Source organism: Saimiri boliviensis, chromosome 15 (genome assembly GCF_048565385.1).
Source record: "Saimiri boliviensis isolate mSaiBol1 chromosome 15, mSaiBol1.pri, whole genome shotgun sequence".
Classification (NCBI taxonomy): Eukaryota; Metazoa; Chordata; class Mammalia; order Primates; family Cebidae; genus Saimiri; species Saimiri boliviensis.
The window spans coordinates 37,637,803-37,657,053 of NC_133463.1; the positions used below are offsets into that span (position 1 = coordinate 37,637,803).

General features: G+C 32.5%; 1 long non-coding RNA gene across 2 annotated transcripts in view; it reads left to right on the top strand.

Annotated features, from left to right (window-relative positions):
• LOC104653286 (uncharacterized) overlaps positions 1–19,251 on the top strand; it is a 951,899-nt gene that overhangs the window by 715,917 nt on the left and 216,731 nt on the right. For both annotated transcript variants that reach the window (XR_746505.2, XR_012514083.1), the window contains exon 7: positions 13,810–13,918. This is a non-coding gene — a long non-coding RNA (uncharacterized LOC104653286). The remainder of the gene's footprint in view (positions 1–13,809; positions 13,919–19,251) is intronic.

Genomic DNA, 19,251 nt, shown 5'->3' on the forward strand with positions numbered 1-19,251 from the left:
GAACACACAAATTAACTCACATATATTATCAGAATAAATTTTTAAAAATCATGATCCAACTAGTTTCTGTATATAAAAAACTGACTTCTAATGTAATAACACTGGTAGTTTAAAATGAAAAAAGATGGAAACATATGTGCATTTGTATGTGTGTGGGTGTCACACATATCATGCTATGTAAACAGTAATCCAAACAAGAACAAAAATACTGATGTGGTTTATACAAATTTCAGTCAAAGTAGAATTGAGAGCAAAGAATGTTACCAAGAACATATAGGGATATTACACAATTTAAAAAGGAAAAAAAATCACCAAGAAGATGTAAAGGAAGCAAAAAATGACATAATAAAAGGAACTAGACAAAATCTACATTTGTAGTTGGAGACTTCAACTCTCACCAACTAGATTTAATTGACATTTATAGAACATCACCCAACAATAGTAGCAGGCACGTTTTTGTCATGTGTTCATAAACATTTACCTTACTGAACTTTTATTTTGCTTTGTCTTATTCTATTTTGTGCTGCTATCAGAGAATACTTGAGATGAAGTAATTTTAGACAACCTATTTATTTACTATAGACGTGGAGGCTGAGAAGTTCAATGTTGAGGAGCCTGTATCTGGTGAGGGCCTTCCTGCTGCCTCATCCCATGGTATAAGGAAAAAGGATAAGACAGCATGTGTGAGAGAGTGAAAGTTCGCAGCCTCAAACCCTTTGTAAGTGGCATTAATTCATTAATGAAGGTAGAGCCCCCATGACCTAAACACCTCCCATTAGACCTCACCTCTCAACACTGCTGCACTGGAGATTAAGTTTCCACCATTTGCTTTTCTGGGGGCACATTCAAACCACAACATCAAAGTAGACCGACCGTATTCTGAATAATAAAACAAATCCTTAATCACTTAGATAATAGAACTCATACAGGATATGTTCTCTGAACATAATAGAATTATACTAGAAATTGCTAAAAGAAAGGTAGCAGGAAAATCACTAAACCCTTGGAAATTAAACATCACTTTCTTAAAGAATCCATGGTACAAAGTGGAAATGTCAAGAAAAATTAGAAAATATTTTTAACTGAATTAAAATGAAAATATTACAAGTAAATGTATGTGATATGCAGCTAATGAATTGCATAGAAAGAAATTGATATTAAATGCTCATATTATAAAAGAAGAAAGATCTCAAGAAAATAGAATAGTCATCTTAAGGAATTAACTAGGCAAATGGAAGGTAAAATGAAAGAAACAAAAATCAATAAAATGATAAAACATTCTAGAGAAAATGTTAAAAATCAAAAGTAATTTGAAAAAAATTTAAAAAGTGATAAAACTTCAATGATATTGACAAGAAAAAGAAGAGAGTAGACACAAATTACCATGTCAACAATAAAAGTGGTTATTACTACATACAGAAACTGCAGAAATGGAAAGCATAACTTTAAAAATAATTATCAACAATTCTAGAAATATGTTCAACAACATAAATAAAATATACCAATTCCTTGAGAAGCTGGAGCTATCAGAAGTCACCAAAGATAAAATAGTAAACTAGGATAATCCTATAATTATTATATAAATTGATTTTTTTTCTTTGAGACAGAGTCTCGCTCTGGTATTGTAAAAAACTCTGATTTCAATATACTAAAAACACTAAGAAGCAAAATTTATCTTAACTAATGTGATTATTTGCTCCCCCAAACAAATAAATCAAAATTGGATAAGAATTTAGTTAAAATATGCAAGATCTATATACTAAACATTACAAAAGCTGATGAAATAAATCAAAGAACTCATGCTATGGTCAAGAATGGAAAGACTAAATTCTCTATTCAAATGATACAGAGTGGCTGATTAAATTAAAACAAAACAGGACCCAGTTATATGCTGCCACAAGAGAATCACTTCAACTTTAAGGGGGCATAATAGGAAAATGAAGAAATGGAAAATATATTCCAGGCAAAGAGAAACTAAAGAAACTATATAACCAAATATATATTTGTGTGTGTGTGTCTATTTGTAGTTAATTGTGTGTGTGTGTGTGTGTGTGTGCATGTGTATGTATGTATATATATACATATACATATATATATACATATACATATATATATATACATATACGTATATATATACATACACACATGCACACACACACACACAATTTAAGTATAAAAAACACAGGAGATAAAAAAGGTCATTACAATATGGTAAAAGTGTAAATTTATCAAGAGGATATAACAATTATAAATAAATACATATCCAACACTGGAGCACTTAAATGCACAAAACAAATATTAATAGATAGTAAGGGAAAGAGAGACTGCAATACAGTAATAGTTGTGAACTTCAGTATCAGCTTCAACAATGGACAGATATTCAGACAGATAATCAATAAGAAAACACTGGACTGAAATTGCACTGAAGACCAAAGGAACCTGACAGTATCATACAAAACATTTCACCCAACAGTTATGTAACACACATTCTTCTCAAATGCACATAGGACTTTTTCCACAACAGATCATATATTAGGCAGCAAAGAAGATTGAACAAATTAAGATTGACTCATAGCAAGAATCCTTTCCAACAACAATGGTATAAAACTAGAAATCAATAACAGGAAGAATTTTGGAAAATTCACAAATATATGGAAATAAAACAATGTACTACAGAAGAACTAATGAATCAAAGAAGAAATTGAAAGGAAAAAAAATTTTAAATGTATTGAGACAAAGAAAAATGTAAACACAACATACCAAAATTATATAATGCAGCAAAAGCAGTTCTAAGAGGAAATTTTATAGCAATAAATACCTATATCAAAAAAAGAAAAATAAAATTTCCAGATAAGCAACCTAATGTTACAACTGAAGAAACTAGAAAAAGGAACCAACTAGGCATAATCTTATACATATATGTAAACAGATGATATGGAGACTAGAAAAACAAGAGAAAAAAATCAGTGAAACCAAGGGTGGTTTTTTTTGTAAAAAGGAACAAAATCTATAAACTTTTAGCTAAACTAAGAATAAGGAGAAGACAAATAAAATCAGAAATGAAAGAGGAGCCATTACTATGGATAACACAGAAATACAAGGGTCATAAGAAACTACTAAGTAAAACTATATGGCAGCACATTTAGTAACCTAAAATCCTAGATAGTAAAACCTGCCAAGATTTAATTTTAAAGAAATTGAAAATTTGAAGAAACGAACAAAAAGTATGGAAACTGAGTAAGTAATAAAAGGTCTCATCAAAGAAAAACTCAGGACATAATGCCTTTGTTGTTGAACTCTACCAAACATTTAAAGAACATAAAACAATCCTTTCTTCTTAGACTCTTTAAAAAAGTAAAAGAGGAGGTAATACTTCCCAGTTTATTTTTAGAGGCCAGTATTACCCTCATGTCAAAGCCAGACTAGGATATGACAAAAAAAGAAAATTACAGGCCAATATCCCTGACGAACATGGATTCAAAACTCCTCAACAAAATACTAGCAAACTTGATATGGTTTGGCTCTATGTCTCTAGCCAAATCTCATCAAATATATGATGAATATATTATAATACAGTATAATGATATATGTAATGAATATATATTCGTGGATTAAATGAAATTTTATATCACATATAATACATATATGTATTATATAAAATAATATATAAGAGTAACATATGACTTATATTTAAGTCATATGTTATACATATATATTTTATATATATATATATAAATATATATATATGGAATATATAAGATTTCCTAGGTGATATCCAAGGTCTTTCAATATGATAATTAAAACAAAGCACATATATTTTATCATATATAAATTTGTAAATTATTGCAGAAGCTATATTAATAAAGAAAATAAAATGTATTAGAATGGAGGGTAAATCTAACAATAGGTTTATGCAGGTTGAATATCCCTGTCCAAAAATCTGAAATTCAAAATGCTATCAAATTCTAAACTTTCTTTAAGCGCTGACATGATGCTCAAAGGAAATGCTCATTGGAGGGTTTTGGATTAGGAAAACTTAACCTGTAGTCGGTATAAAAAGCCTATTGGCATGACTCCCAGAGAGTTCTGAGAAATTAAACCTTGTCTTATCTCTGCAGCTGTAAATTCAGGGAATAGTTGGTTCAGGCTCCTTTAGCTTGGGCTGCTGAGACATGCTTAGAATGAAAAATGCTTGGTCTTGAGAGTATTGTACTTTGTTACGCTCTTTAGTCATAATGTACATGACATAAGGTTAAACACAGTGACATCTCCAGCTCAGATGTCACTTTCCGTAGCCTACAGGCAGAACTCCTTCAGCTTGGAAAGGAGCAGATGAGTTTGAGGTCTGATTTAACCCTTTTTCACTTTAAAACCAATTCACATGTTGGGGAGGTAGAAGCTTACAGCTCCACGTCCTAGGAAACGGTTGCTGATCTTTCAGTTCTGTACCTTGTCTGGATTTCTTTTGCAACGTTCTGAATAAGTACACTCTCTGTGTGTCTTTTCTTTCCATCATTCTGAATCTGTTCTTCATGTGAGTCATGAAGTCCCTCATCTTACTTTATCATCCCAGCTTCCTCAGAAAAGAAGACTTCAAGTTATTGCAGAGAAAACTATCCTAGATAGGATTATTCTGCTGTACAAATGCAATAGGATAAAATGAGGGGAAAAAAGGAGTGAAAGAAAAACACATAGATAAATCTCTAAGACAAAATGGCTGATATCACCTTCTGTTTGCTTGTCCCAGGGAATTTCAAGATGAGTGGTGAAAATAGTAGAATGAAGGCAATATAACCTGAGAGCTAGAAATGTAATCGTATTTCCCTTTCATATTTTTCTTCCCACATGATTTTGAGCTGTATTTGTTTTTTCCCAACAAAGCAACTTGTTCCTAAAAAAGGAAGGGTAGGAATAACTAAGGAGAAGTATATGTGGTAGATTTCAATTAAGAAGTTCTAGCATTAAGCAAAATAGACAAAGAGGCTTTCCAAGTTTCCCTTATGAGTCGTTAGGCAAATTCATCAGTGTAAAGGAAGAGGCAAGGATTTAATTTAAAGGTATCTACAGGAATGGCTTTTCTTGTAGAGTTTGCCTTGTACTGAATTTCTTGAAGATCTGTGATACTTGGAATTAAGGAGTTATCATAAATCAATTAAATTGGATGTAGACAGGTTCTTCTCTTACACAGAGGAAATATCCATCTCAAGGATATTGTTGCTTTCATTGCCTGAGGTCACTAAGGAGGTTAAATTTGGTCATATCCACATGCATCCTTGGCATGAAAGCCCACAGCCTTCCAGTTGATAGCTCAACAAGAGAACTTAGGTCATTTGAGGTGTGTTTTTAATAAAGGATGCTTCATCTGTAATTATGCAAGAACTTATACATATTCTCCAATAACAGTGTGCCCTTCGTTTTTGAATAAACAATTGTCATTTGGATCCCTTGGGTGTCTCAGGGTAAAGCTATTTAAGCTGTTAGAAGAAAGAATATGATAAAATTTCTGCAGCTAATATGTAAGCAAACTTTTCACATAAAAATAACAGTAACCTTCATTTTTCTTAAGCTGAAAGAGTCTTTCAAGTGAGTGATAAGTTTGACAACAAATGTTTAATACTGTAAAATGATTAGGACACAAACATCTTATTTGAACACACCAAGGAAAGTTTTGAATTTATAGATTCATACCTTCATGTGGGTCATAAAGTCAAGATGATATCATGGATTATGAGCTTGGTAAACTAAAGATCAGACTTGTATTTTAGTGATAAATTAAAACATGATGATATGGTTTGGATTTGTGTCCCTGCCCAAGTCTCCTGTCAAATTGTAACCCCCATTGGGAGGTGGGACCTGGTGGGAGATGACTGGATCATGGAGGTGAATTTCTCCCTTGGTGGTGTTCTTGTGAAAGTGAGTGAGTTCTCCTGAGATCTGGTCATTTAAAAATATGTACCTCCTCACATCTCTCTGTCACTGCTGCTCCCACCACGTGAGATGCATCATTCCCACTTTGCCTTCTGCCAAGATTGTAAGTTCCTTGAGGCTGCCCCAGAAGCTGATGTCACTCTGCTTCTTAGATAACCTGCAGAACTATAAGCCAATTAAATCTCTTTTCTTTATACATTACCCAGTCTCAGGTATTTCTTTATAGCAATGTGAGAATGGACTATTCTACATGATAATTGTTTAAAGGTGATGAGAAAGAAGGGTATTTTTTTCAGATGCTGACTATGCTGCAGCAACCACCTTCATCTCAGTATCCTCATTAACATCCCATAGAATGAGTAACTAGATTTTCACTTATCCCTTTCCCTGAATATGTTTGTCTTAATTTTCCTATTGGAATGATCACTGTCTTTAGAAATCCAGTCAAATTTAATAATCCAGTACACAGTGGCATGATTAAAATCTAGCCTAAGATGAAACCATGCTATAATAGCAACTTTCCAGAATTCCTAGTAAAACTGAAGATAAGAGTCAAGTGGGATCCTATAAAACTGAATTTAGTAGTCAAATTTTAAGATACATCTGGAAAACATATTTTGGCCATTGAAAACCTGATTCAATAGTTTTTAAACCTCGGCCTAGAAGTACACCGCTTTCTTTTTTTTTTTCTTTGTGGAGAATGGGGTCTTGCCGTATTGCCCAGGCAGGTCTCGAACTCCTGGGCTCAAGCTATCCTCCCACCTCTGCCTCCCTAAGGGTTGGGATTATAGGCGTGAGCCACAGTGCCGGGCAGAAGTATACCACTTTCAAAAGCAAACAGATTTGTGGGCAGTTAAAACTTGCTTTACACTTCATTTGTAAAATTCAAATTGCTTATTCAGCCCTTTATAAAAAATGATGCTTTATGCTTCTTGAAAGTTTATAAAATTATGTCCACTTCAGTCTTCCCATTAAATAAAATAAGATTAATAGAATTAGATTAATGGGAAATTAATTTTATAAATTTCAATAGACTCACTTTACCTAATTGCAGTAATATTACCTACTCTTATAAAAAGTGTGCCCTTCATTTTTGAATAAACTAATTGTCATTTGGATCTCTTGATGTCTCAGGGTAAAGCTATTTAAGCTGTTAGCAGAAAGAATATGATAAAATTTCTGCAGCTAATCTATAAGCAAACTTTCCACATAAAAATAAACTAATTTATTTTATTACTACTTTTATAAAAAGTAGGTAATATTACTGCAATTAGGTGAAATGAATCTATTGTGCTGTGATGCAATACTACAGGCAGCAGGAATGAAACAGAAAGGATAAAGGGACAGGACTGGTTAGTGACTAGGTGATCCCTCATTTCAGGAATTTGAGCTGAAAATATTTTACAAGCTGGTACAAGTTATTATAGCTAAAGTGCATTTAGGGCATCTAAAATGTGAGTAATCACATTCTGAAGTCATATAAAAGAGGAAATCTGTCCAGTTTGACATTCTTTCATTTATTTAAGATGACGAGATTAGATGACCTTCTCAATGACAATATCCACACCTCTTCTACTGGAAGGGCTATCACAACCTCTCCACAAATCAAAATATGCCCCAAATATATTTCTGGCTTCTTTGCATAAGCCTCACACTTTACCATTATTATCATATTTTAAATGAATGGGATAAAGTTCTATAAAATTAATATTCCTTCAGTGAATTGCTGGTTTGAGATAAAGTCAAATACAGAATTCAAGTATTTTAACTATCATTTTATGAACTGCTTTTCTATCAGTTTGGAGATTGAAAATTAAAATTAATTGCAGCAATGTGAATTAATTTTTAAAATATTACTATTTGTGTGTTTCAATCATAATCTTTGTATTTATATGTAAGTAGTCATATATAAAGATATTTAGATAGTGAAACTGTCTTAATATTTTCGTTCATTTTTCTTTATTCAGTTAAAGAAGTACTCAAAACCAAGAACTCTATTTAAAAAAAAAAAACAACATAGGCCGGGCGCGATGGCTCAAGCCTGTAATCCCAGCACTTTGGGAGGCCGAGGCGGGCGGGTGGATCACGAGGTCAAGAGATCGAGACCAACGTGGTCAACATGGTGAAACCCCGTCTCTACTAAAAATACAAAAAATTAGCTGGGCATGGTGGTGCGTGCCTGTAATTCCAGCTACTCAGGAGGCTGAGGCAGGAGAATTGCCTGAACCCAGGAGGTGGAGGTTGCAGCGCTCCGAGATCGCGCCATTGCACTCCAGCCTGGATAACAAGAGCGAAACTCCGTCTCAAAAAAAAAAAAAAAGAAAAAAAAACACAAAAAACATAAACACTGATTTGGAAATGATAGTGGAGATTATTTATGATTGTTATATTTAAATGTGATTGTTTTATCATGCAGTAATTGTTAATGGGCTTAATATCCTGTGTTAATTTAAAAAATTTTGACAATTGATGATTAAGAGTCAAATATCTTCAGTATTCTTCTTCTTAATACATTATTGGTTTTTTTCACGTCTTAATAATCACATGGTAAAAATGATACACTCAAATTTCTAAAATCATTTGTTTTCAGTGAATCTCTTGTGCTCGGTTAATTCAGAAAAGAATGCTGTTGCATCTACCATTTATCTTATAAAGAAATGGCCGAACTTCTTCTCTGCCTGACTTCAGTCATGTCTTCATACCTTCTTTAGGTTGGAAATAAAACTCAGTAAAACATGCTGGAATATATTTACACACAACACTTTTCATCTAGCTCTTTCAAATGTTTTATCAAAAAAACAAAACGTTCTTCTCTTTGTTGTGGTTTTGGTTTACCTAGATAATAAGTATAACCAGAAAATATTGAATACATGTTTATAGAGCAACTTGTTATTTGTGTAAAACTATCCATCATACTGTGGAAGATACAGAGATAAATAAAACATAGTCCCTATTCCCCAGGTATGTGGGAAAGTCTAAATAGACCCCCACTGATTCCAATGGAAAACTAATTTCATAAAACATAGAATTTAAAATCTGAATTTTTGTATGAGGTTCCTGAAAAGTAAGACAATACTTAGAGCTAAGGGAGCAGAAAACATTTTGCCATTTATATTAAAACATAAAAATAGAAATAGAATTTAAACAACAATTGCAATATATGTTGCATTTTAAAATGTATAAAACACTCTCATATTCAATATCTCATCTGTTTCTTTGATCTTGTGAAGTAGTCAGAATAGGTACATTATCACCATTTTGAGGATAGAGAAAATGTGTTTACAAAGGTTGATGATTGGTTAAAAATTAGCAATAAATCTAGAATCCAAGCTATGACTCCTAAATAAGCCAAGTTTTTGTTTTGTTTTATTTTTAGCTATTTCTTCCGGAAAAAAAAATAAGTTATTAACAAAAGAGAAACCTTTCTACCTCTCTGAGAAACTCACAAGAAAGGCAAATTTATGATTATATTCCTGAGTACCTCTTCCACATTTGTTAAAAAATACATTTTTTTTTCTCACAGCAAACAACGTGATCCTAAATCTTTTATGACCATAATTAGTCAAGATCTTGGTTTTATAGCTTTCTGGACAGATAGCACTTTCAGCATAGCGAAACACCATTTGTAAGGAGCTTCAGTTGACTGTCAAAAGGAAATGAGTATCCTATTAAAATATTAACCAACACCACATTCTTTGCAATATTTAAGAAAGTAATTGTGAATATTAATTTCAACTGCTGGTATCAATATAAAGTTTATTCAGCAAGCTTTTATAAACATTTGCTGTGTTTGGAAGTTGTAAAGAACCCTTGATTTTCAATCTTATTATTTTACACAGACTGAAGAAGTTAAGTAACTTGTAAAGTTACAGACCTGGTTAACAATTTTCTGAATATTTTTTCTTCATTTTTTTTCATAAGCAACGCTAAGGCACTTGGATTTATTAACACATTTCTTTCTTTCTTTATGATACATTAGGTTCTGGGGTTCATGTGCAGATTGTGCAGGTTTGTTACATAGGTATACGTGTGCCATGGTAGGGGTTGGCTGCATCCATTGCCCCGTCACCTACATTATGTATTTCTCCTAATGCTATCCCTCCCCAACCCCTGCTTCCCCTGCTAGGTCCGCACTCCCCAGGTCCCAGTGTGTGACGTCCCCCTCCCTGTGTCTGTGTGTTCTCACTGTTTAACACCCACTTATAAGTGAGAACATGTGGTGTTTGGTTTTCCGTTCTTGTGTCAGTTTGCAAAGAATTATGGTTTCCAGTTTCATCCATGTCCCTGCAAAGAACATGAACTCATCTTTTATACGGCTGCATAGCATTCCATGGTGTATATGTGCCATATTTCTTTATCCAGTTTATCATTGATGGGCATTTGAGTGTGCTCCAAGTCTTTCCTATTGTGAACAGCGATGCAATAAACATACATGTGCATGTGTCCTTATAATAGAATGATTTATAATCCTTTGGATATATACCCAGTAACGGGATTGCTTGGTCAAATGGTATTTCTATTTATAGATCCTTGGGGAATCACCATACTGTATTCCACAATGGTTGAATTATTTTACACTTCCACCAACAGTGTAAAAGCATTCCTATTTGTCCACATCCTCTCCAGCATCTGTTGTCTCCTGATTTTTTAATGATCACCATTCTAACTGGTATGAGGTTGTATCTTAGCGTGGTTTGGATTTGCATTTCTCTAATGACAAGTGTTCATGAGCTTGTTGATAAGGAATAACATATTTCTTTTATTTTGATGGAATCTCTAATATTTTCAGAACAACATTTTAACAGATTCACGCTCTTGTATAATATGTAAATATTAATACATCATCTTAGCTTTTATGTTAGTCTTGCATTCTAAAATAAATATTTATTGACCACATAACGTGTTAAAAACTCTTTAGGTAGTCAGGATTTTATAAAAAATCAGAGAAAATACAAGCTGTTTAAAAAATTATTTGCTCTGTTTTGTTTTGCCTTTTTAAATACTATTGATCTTGCATTGTTCCAGGATAAGATTATGATTGTTGCATCTGAGAATAAGAATTCCATGAAATAAACTTTTTGAGAAATAATGAGAGCAATGCTCATTAAGCACTGAATATAGTACCAGCAAGGGCATGACATAGGTCTCACTAACCCCACTTGAGACAATATGCAATGTAAGGCTTAGACATGTAAACAACCCACTGAAGGTCACACAGACAATCAGTGGTGTCACCGGACTGAATCTCAGGTCCCTGTGACTGAAGAACCTCACCTTAAACCATGTCCACCAGTCCATCAGTACACTAGTTCCTGTATCACAACAGTTTAGTTCTCTCTGTTCTGAAAGTTTATAAAAATGAAATCATATCAATGATATAGAAATAAAGTAGGATGGAAGTGGCTTTACCCATTGAAGGGGACGAGTAATTGGTTGCTCTCAGTGCTTGGAAGTCTGTAGTTAATAAACACACTCATTGTCTGTACCTGAGCACCTGCTTGCATTGCCTTTACTTTGGAATGCCTCAACACCCCACAGTATGTACTGTCCTGTGACTGTCCTCTTTTATGTGGCATAATGTCTGTGAGAGTCACTGATGTCATTGCAAGTATGATCAAGTGGTTCCCTTCATTGCTGAGTAATATTTATTGTATACAAGTACTGTAATTGTTTACTCTCTATCTATGGCCGCTTGGATGGTTCTTAAGTTTGGGTACGATCAATAATTATACAAAAATGTTATTGTACAAGTCATTATGGACATGTTTTCTTATTTGTTGAGCATAATCCTAAAAGTGGAATCATTAAATCATTAGGTATGTGTATGATTAAATTTACATAGAGAGATAAATAGCATTCCAAAGTATAACCATTTTACATTTCCACCTGTATTGTACAATGCTTCAAGTTTCTCTGCATACTTCTCAGCACTTGGTATTATTAGTCTTATTAAATTTTATTAATTATTGTGTTGTGCAGTATACAATATGTCATCACTTAATATTCTCAGTAGATCCTTGAAAACTGCAACTTTAAGTGAAATGCCCTGTAGGAAATCAATTTTACCATGAGATAATTAATATAAACCAGAGTTAAGTTCTTATAGTATATTTCTGGTCATGAAAACATCACCACGAAACTTCTAAATGAAGACAGAGACACTTCTAATATTAAACTTTGAAATAAATGTGAGCTATGCATACATTTGAGAAAGATTAATAAAAACAAGTAAAATAATTATTTAACTGCTTAGAGACAAGTTCAGGGTCACAGGTGGTCAGAGCCACTCCTGGTAATTGAGCAAAAAAGAAACAACCCTGGACAGGATGACATGCCATCAGAGGGTGCACTCACACACACCCACACTCACACAGATGAGGACCACATAGACATGCTAGTTCACCTTGTGTGCACAGCTTTAGGATATGGGTAGAAACTAGGGTATCTAGAGAAAACTCACATGGAAAAAACATGCAAACTTTACCCAGATGGTAGCCCCGTCCTAGGAGCAATTTTTTATTCCTTATCAACATTGTAACAAAAAGACATTGAATGAAACATTATTTGGGAGTCTGTATTCCATTTTGGTTTTCTCTGAAAACCACTGATGTTAATCAACATTTAATGAGCTCAATAGCCATTTGCATATCTTCTTTGGGAAACGTCTAGTCAATAATTTTTTCCATTTATATAAAGTAGGGTTTCTTTTCTCATTATGTTTATAAGTGATTTCTATATTATCTGGATGTAAGTCACCAAGTTTTTATTTTGAAAATGATCTTTTGAAGAACAGAAGTTAATTTTTGTTTGCTTTGATGAGGTCTATAGCACCATTCTTTTTTTCATTTATGGTTTGTTCTTTTCATATAAAATTATTATATAAGAACTTTTGCACTAACCAAAGTTAACAATAATTTATATTTAATTCTTCTATTAATAGATATATGCTCATATTTTGTTGTATAATCTTCTATTTAATTTCTATTTAACTTTTATATATGATATGACCAAAGGGTTCAGGATCCTTTTTACATATTCAGTTATTACAAAAATATTTTGAAAATATATTATCTCCATTAAATTTTTTGATATTTTTGTTGAAAATCAACTGACCATATATATATATGTATATATATATGCATATGTCTATTTGTCAAGTTTTCTGTTTCATTGATCTATATTTCTATCCTTACATTAATACCATAATATGTTGATTACTATAGCATTATAGTATAGCATTACAGTACATTTTAACTTAGGTGGTGTAAAACCTCCAAAATTTCTCTCTATAAATATTTTCGCAATTGCAGGTCATTTTCATTTCCAGAATAAGGGAACTGAAATTTATAGATATTAAATAGCTTCCCCAAATTGAAAATCACAGATCCAGGAATTCAGTGCTAGTTGCTGTAGTTCCTGAAATCATTAGTAACTATCTAAGTAACTAACAACCATCTAAATCAATTAATAAATTGCTTGACTATTTAGTCACTGAAGACATAAACCTAAACTGATTTTCTTTTTTAATAAATGTATTTCATTTTTCAGCCAAATATAAACTATGCTTGTTGATAAATTTAACATTATTTCATAAAATAACATTTTTATTTCTTTAATTTTCTGTGAAAAATGCTGCCTGCATTTGATTAAAAAAATTATGTAAAGCTTCTTTCATTTAAGCAAATGTAAGGAATAGCTTTGGTATGAATATCCTATGATAGAATTAATACTGTTTAAAAATTACCAAAAGAATCTTGATAAATTGCATTATGATTTCTAGGAATGCTTAATAGAATAAATGTATTTTAAAATTATATTAGTTCACTTAATCAATTTTTCTCAATATATGTCTAAAAAATTCCATTACTTTTTTTGCTCTAGGAAGGACCTCAGGAAACCTGCCCAGCAATCATAAATGCTGCTTTCATCCTGCAAGTGATCTTACTTCACATGCCACTGAACGACAGCTTCATGAGCAAGGGAGTAGAAGGTATGAAGCATAAACTTCTCAACTGTAAAGTCAGTGTGGATAGAAACTCAAATACAGAAAACACACATTTCTACATTTAATGCAATATTCCCTTTGAATACAAATGAGAGTGATACACATTATACTAGTAATTAGAATAGAAAAGCAGTATTTCGAATGGAAGTCTAAAGAAAACAAAAACATGATATGCAAAAGAAATCTAATATATCCTTATTGTGTTTTTTTTTTCTTTCAGTCAGATTTGTTTATAAGGCCTCTGTCAAACTAATTTAGCTCCTGCTGTAGGTACCAATTTTTTTTTGAAGTCCTAGTCAGAATTCATTTTCACAGATTCTCATCTTTACAATGCAGAGCTGAGTTGATGCTATTAAAGGCCCTCTATTTTCTTATATGTCTTGTTTTGGGGATGCAAAGTCTTCCCAAAGTGAATATCTGTATTTACCCCAGATCTACCCAGTTCTACATCATACATGATTGTTTGGCTAATTTATATCTAACATTGTTTTAGGACTGAATTTACTGCATAATTGCATTGAGCAGAATAGGCAACTTCAGGTGAACGCCAGGGGCAAATTGAGTAAATATTTTAGTTTGCTCCATATTAAGTTTTCTTTTCATATTAAGCTTGCTTTTCTATTTTTACTCTAAGTTTAGATAAATATTATTCCTTTGAAAGTTTTGATGTTCCTATTCCAAAATATGTCTGAAAATAGAAACATTTAGGTGATAGATCATTAAACATCCTAATATATCAAAATTCATCAACCATATGTCTGAAAGGTAAGTCTACACTATGCAACTGCCCCATCAAGTAATTAAGTAAATATCATTCATTAGAAAAAATTAGCAACTATTTCTTAATTTTAGATCCATCCAATCTTTTCATGTGTCAGGCACATAGGAACAATGATTAAAAGAAAATGTTGGTGAGAACATTTCTCTAAATTATTTATTGAGAAATTATCTCAATTTGAATTATATAATGGCTTCAAAGAAAAATAATAGCCTTTGACAATGAAACATGGTCATTACATTAGCTGGTAATAGAAAGATAAACTAGGTTCAAGTAAAGTTTTCTTAAAGCCAATATTAATTGGACAGTAAAACTCAGGGCATTGTCTCTTTATCTTGCAATTCACTTTTCGTTTATGCACAAATGTCAGATAAGCATTATTAAAAATGTGAGTGCAGCCAAAATTGTCTATAGATGATGTTAGCTTATTTTTGGCAAAAATCTAAGAAAATTTTATATTAATAAAGAGCACCAAAAAAGCTTTAGATTAAATAGATGTTAGATGATTTATTTGAAGCTCTACAACTTTAGAAATATTTGCTACATGGATGTGAACCATATAGCATAGAAAAAAGATCTATATTATACACATTTTTTCAATGGTTTGCTTTTAAATGAATAACAAATGCAAAAAATATGTCTACTGTTTTGTTATTAAAAATCATAGGTAATTTTTAAAACTGAAACACATTGTATGCTATTATTTTTTAATATTTAAAGTCAAATTTGCTGCGCTGTAAGTTAGTAACAAAATGACCTTATTTTAATGTAGAGTTTTATGGGTTTTGACAAATATATTTGCCTATACAGCCATTGCATTCAAGATACAAACTGTGTTCATCATCCAAATATACTACTAACACCTCTTTGCAGTCAACCTCAAACTCCACCTTCTCCTAGCTAACTACAGATCATCTTTCTAGCAACATAGATTGTATTTGTCTTTCCTGGATGCTGTATGTAGTCATTCATTGGGTATATTTTTGAAATTCATCCATGTTGTTACCTGTATATCACTTAGTTTTAGATGTTTTTGCCAATACGTTTTTTCAATTTAAGCGTTTTTGTTTCTTCACAATAAAACACTCAATTTAGAAAAAACATAGATTTCCTTTTCTTAGTAATACATTGCTGTTGGAGACACCTGAGTTCCAAACTTGACTCTGACATTTGGAAACCAATGGACATTTGCAATTCACACAATGACTCCAAACCTCTATTTCTCAAAAAAAAAAAAAAAATCTGAGATACTACCTCTTTACTTCAAGTGTTACAATAAAAAATAAATGAGGATTTGTATAAGGCATCTAGCACATATTACATAGTGGACACTCAATAAGTACAACTGTTTCTTAACAATTATTTCAATAAAATCCATAAAATTTCCCACAATTCTGTATTATTTTTGCCTCACTGCAACCAAAAATATGTGTAACTCCTCACTGAGAAGCTTTATAAGTTATATTTTTGATTAACTATTGCATCTCACTATAAAATTACAAATCTGTAATGTGTATTATTTTAAAATTGAGATCAAACCTGTAACTACTGCTATTGCAGCCCTGCCTTTAACAGCAGTTATATCCATTTATGATTCTTTCATGCACAGTATTTATCAAGAACTTAACATGTGTGGCTGCTCTTCTGAATACTTATTTCATTCAAATCTCTGCCAGGTTTCTTTTCATCAGAAAGGATTTTATGGGCAACCAATCTGATGCAGTATTCTCTACCATCCTCTTTCCCATTTGCCTATTTTAGACCCTTTTTTACCCTTATTCGTGTAAACGCACATATGCATTGTTTGTGCCTCCAAATGAAGCATATGCTTCATGAGGATAAGAATTTTGTTTTGTTACCATGGTATTCTTAGCATCTACAAAAATGCCAAGTGCAAGTAGAAGCTCAGCAAGCGCTTATCGATCATACTAAAAGCTCTAATGAAAGCAAACAACTCTCATCATGATTCAGAATTCTAGGCTAAGTGGTCTTACCTCTGAATCTCAAGACAGACTAGTAGCCTTCTCTGTGATACAACTGCTCTGTCTTTTTTGGGTTATTCACAAAATTTGAGTAACTGCTGCTTATTTTGTTTTTTACATCCGCTCTCTGAAATTCTTCAAACTAACCTTAAGTTGCTGTTGGATTTTCTCCCCTTTGTCTACAAAGTAGGTCCAAGTAAGATAGTATAGACTAGTGGGACTTGTTTTCTGGTCACAACTCTGCTGACCAAAGCAGGATCTGGTCCAGACAGGATAAAGTGAAGAAACTGACAGGAACCAGCAGATGGCTACAAAAGCCATTCCTGGCTCCATTCATTTCTCATTAGCATAAGACACTCCTATCAGTACCATGACAGTTTATAAATTTCATGACAATGACCCAGAAGTTACCACAGCTTTTCTAGAAATAACCTACCCCTCAATTTGCATTGAAAGATATAAGTAACCCACTCCTTAATTTGCATTTAATTAAAGTGGGTTTATATGAGTATAAATACAGTTGCCAAGAGCCCATAAGTTGCTAACTCTAGATGCAGCGCCTATTGTGTTAGATCTGCTCCACAGGGACTAGTAGCATTCAATAAAGGATTGCTGTCTAGCATCACCAGCTATTCCTTGAATTATTTCCTGGGTGGAGCCAAGAACTTTCTTAGGTTAAGCCTCAATTTCAGGGCTTGCCTGTCCTGCAACACAAGGGCTAGTGTCCACATGGCCCTACTACTGGTTAGGTCTCTAATTGTAGCTTTTTAAAAATTTATCATGCTATTTGTTTTGCGTAATTTTCTACTTTCCAAATAATTATCTTAAAGCAAGTTTAGTTTAACATAAAGATCCAATTAAATGTAATCAGTATTTCCATTTTTTGATAAAAATCACTAGGACTTAACTTGTTGAACTTGAAATAGAAGGTCATGGACAAAATCACTTTTAACTTCTTCCTTCTCTTCAAAACAGCCTAAATCTTCTAAAAATAATAACTATGTCTATTTAAACATTCCGTTTCATAATAACTTTTGTATTTTTTTATTTTTGAAAGTGTTTCAAAGGAAATTTATTTTTTTCAGGTAGAGGGAGAATGATGCTAGTAAATCTGAGTGTATTAAAACATGGTCAACAACTTTCTACAGGTAGTATTATTCCACACAATTTCATCATATATATGTCAAAGTTATTACTCTAATATTTTTCAATTATTATTTTGCCCAATGATAGTGAATTTTATTCTGATCTTGTCTAGACTGAAGCTGGCAACATATTAAATTAAGATAAATTCTATTTCATTTACAAAAAAAAAGTGTACCATATTTATTTTACTTAAAAAAAAAAAACAGCCTTAGAAAACAAGTTTCAGTTCTTCCTTTCAGAGAAGTAAATGGCACTCATGATTTCTGAATTCCAAGTTTGTATGACGTTCTTTTTCATTTCTCTTGTACTTGAAATTTACTGACTTCTGGACCCAGGAGATAAAGAATTTTTACCTCTGCATTCTCAAGAGTTTAAGAGGAAAAAGAAATAGTAAAAACTAAAATGCTTTTTTTCTTGCACTGAACTTAAAAAAACTGTTTTACTCTGGATTTTAGCATTTGTCAGTAGGCTTAGATGAAAGAGAACAAATCATTCTGCTTGTCCTTTATGAATTTGTTATAATTTTTAGAGGATGCAAATACATGGAGTTTATCTTCATGACAAGTGTTGCTGATGATTAATAGTAATTCAGATTGTTTTCTCTAAGCCCAGATATTTTTAAGCTGTGCATCCTTTTGTTTTCAAATTGATTGTTAACTCCTTAGTCTCTTCTCTGACAATCCCTGGTCTAAATTATAAATGTGGGGGTTCATTTTGTCTGTGATAAGTACTATCATTAAGGATAATAGAGGTGCTGGAGGAACATCTGAGTCATAAAGGTAAGGACATTTGGGGGATACTTCACAGAGAGATGATTGTGCCAGTAGTATATGAATGCGCCACTGGAATGTTTTCCAGTCTAAATAGATAAATAGAAGTAGAGGAAGATACTCTAGGTAGAGGGAACATCTTGTACTAACACAAGAGCATAAGCTTTTCTGGGAATGATGAGAATTCCTGCACAGCTCTCAGATAAACTCGATGAAGGACATTTAAGGATGCAACTAGAAATATAGATTAAGGTCACAGTGGGAAATTCCAATATATAATATACAATCACCTGCAGAATTTGAACATTTTCTTGTATAGTAAATAACTTCAGGTAGTTTTAAAATCCAATTTGTATTTTAGAAAAATAACTCAACAGAAGTGTAAAGACCTGAATTAAGCAGCATGTAATTAGCTATCAATGGATAACAAATTGTCCCACAGTCCACCACACAATTTGGCCTTTGGCTTGCAATAATATGCATCCATTCCATATCCAAAATATACTCAGTGTCTCTTAAAGCCTCCACAATCTCATCCCATTGTAGCATAAGCCCAAAGTTCAGAATCTCATTATTTAAATAAGGTCAAGGTACAGAGAAGACAACTAACGTGTAGCTCCTTAAGTACAGCTCTTTGAGTAC